This window comes from Carlito syrichta, unplaced genomic scaffold (assembly GCF_000164805.1).
Source record: "Carlito syrichta isolate Samal-C Ts95f unplaced genomic scaffold, Tarsius_syrichta-2.0.1 Scaffold308650, whole genome shotgun sequence".
Classification (NCBI taxonomy): Eukaryota; Metazoa; Chordata; class Mammalia; order Primates; family Tarsiidae; genus Carlito; species Carlito syrichta.
This window is the reverse complement of record NW_007252746.1, coordinates 21641-24067: the sequence shown is the minus strand read 5'-3', so window position 1 is coordinate 24067 and position 2427 is coordinate 21641. Positions and strand designations below refer to the sequence as shown.

At 52.2% G+C, this 2427-nt stretch overlaps 1 protein-coding gene across 1 annotated transcript in view; it reads right to left on the bottom strand.

Annotated features, from left to right (window-relative positions):
• Window positions 1-2419, bottom strand: part of LOC103267973 (forkhead-associated domain-containing protein 1-like) — a gene marked incomplete at its 3' end in the record, with an annotated part of 83596 nt that extends 81177 nt beyond the window's left edge. The window contains exon 1 of the mRNA XM_021716262.1: window positions 2378-2419. The remainder of the gene's footprint in view (window positions 1-2377) is intronic.
• Between the last annotated feature and the right edge of the window lie 8 nt (window positions 2420-2427).

Sequence of the window (2427 nt, the reverse complement as noted above, 5' to 3'; positions counted from 1 at the left end):
TCAGGCAATCCACTCACCTCAGCCTCCCAAAGCGTGGGATTACAGGCTGAGCCACCGAGCCCGGCTCTCTGCCATTTTCTTGTTCCTTTCTTTGGTTATGCTCTTGCTGTTTACTTCCTTTCCATCAGCTCAGGAGAGCCAGGGCCATGATGTTTGTGTTGGGATCTTTCCCCATGGGTTTCTCATGCTTGTTCCCATCTTCAGAGTGAAAGCACCAACAGATTTTGTCCCAATCTTTCAAAGGACATTTGTAGGGCAAACAGCCTGGGAGGTTAGGAAGGGTGTCCCCTTCCAAGGCAGAGGGCAGATTTATTTATGTTAATATCTCCTTCCAGGGCAAAAGTTGGGCAGGTTTGCCAACAGCTCCCTTAAAAGATTGGGGCTTCCTAGCCAGGCGTGGCACATCTGTAATCTCAACATTTTGGGGGGCCATGCTGGAGGATCACTTGAGTCCAGGGGTTGGAGACCAGCCTGTGCAAATATAGTGAGACCCCATCTCTACAAAAAAGTGAAAAAATTAGTCTGGGTTCAGTGGCTCAGCCTGTAGTTCCAGCACTTTAGGAGGCTGAGGCGAGTGGATTGCCTGAGCTTGTGGGTTCGAGACCAGCCCTGGCACCTTGGCAAAATTTTGTCTCTACAATAAATCAGAAAATTAGCCAGGCATGGTAGTGCACACCTGTAGTTTTGGCAACTTGGAAGTCTGAGGCAGAAGGATCGCCAGAGCCCAGCAGGTTGACGCTGGGGTGGCTGTGAGTGTGCCACTGCACTCCAGTCTGAGGGATGGAATGAGACTCCGACACACACACACACACACACACACACACACACACACACACACACACACACAAATACAAATTAAATTAACCAGGCATGAAGGCACGTGCCAGTCAGGGTTGTTTAGCTGAGATACAGAGATACAGATTTGCTGTGTGCAGAACACCCATCTGGGCACCCACGTGGGCTGTTCTGCATCATTCCAGGGGATTTGCTGTGAGTAATAACATCCTTTGTCTCTGGCCCCGAGTCTCCTGTCTCTGACAGCATTGTTAAGCAGTAGCCAGTGGCCAGCTAACTTCTTAGCCTGCAAGTAGGGTGAAATCGCAGACCCTTTTGCAGTTCCTGGCTATCTTGTTCATTACTCCATTTCCAGCCCCCAGGGCTGCCACACCTGACATGTAGTGGGTGCTCAGTAAATACTTGCAGAATGAATAAAAATACAAAACGGAGCCTAAAAGTAAATCAGTGCAGCCTGATTTAAAGGAACATTTAATGGTATTTACCTTTCACTTTTTCCTTCAGTATCTTAGATCAGTGGTCCCCAAACTTTTTGGAATCAGGGACCAGTTTCATGGAAGACAATTTTTCCACAGATGGGCAGGGCTGGGGGCAGGTGGGGAGGATGGTTTGGGGATGACTCAAACACCTTACATTTATCATGCACTTTATTTCTATTATTATTACATTGTAATATATAATGAAATATATAGCATCACTGCCTCAGCTCCAGCTCAGATCATCAGGATTTCCATTCTCATAAGGACTCATATGTGCAGTTCACAATAGGGTTCACGCTCCTATGAGAATCTAATGCTCCCCAGATCTGACAGGAGGTGGAGCTCAGGCAATAATGCCAGCGATGGGGTGCAGCCAAATGCTCACTCACCCACCACTCACCCTGCTGTGCAGCCCGGTTTCTAACAGGCCACGGATCAATACTGTGTATTGGTCACTTAGGACCTAAATGATACTTGGAAAAACGTAAATTTTTCAAGTTTTACCTGTCTGGGTTGGGTAACATTTCTCTGCTCTAATCTTGCCTTGGGCAGTCACTCGCCTGCCTGAACGCACTGTGGAAAGTGATTTGAAGGTGTTGAACCCTGTGAATCAGCTCTTAATGCCATGCGGCACCAGCCATAGTGAAGGGCACAAGAACTTCAACCAACTACCGCTCCCCCTCCGTCCCCTGGGGGGTCGGAACTGAGTTGAAGCAACATCTCTCTGAGGTCTTAAGTGGTCAAGGTTGTGCTTGGGAAGAGAGAGGGCAGGTAAGGGGATCTCTGACCGCTGGGCGGGTGCCTTCCGTAAATCCGGGGCTGCAGTGGCGCAGCCCCCAATCCCAGCCGTACCCCGCAGGACATCCAGGGGTGGCGCTGCTGGTGCCAAGGAGGGCCTAAGGCCCTCGCGCGGGCCACCTCCGGGGAAGGGGCGGGGGCTGCACTTGGGGAGGAAGTACTAGTGGGGCAGCTCCGCGGGCTACGGAGGGGACGGAGCCTAGGTCCGAGAGGACGGGACTCGGAGCCACCCCCTCCGGCCCCAGCCTTGCCGTCTGGGGCCCGCCCCTTCGGGTCCCGGCCGCCGCTTCCCGCGCCGCTCTCACCTGGCGGGAGGAGGAAGCCCACGCTCCGACCTCCGCCGAGAGCCCCGCGG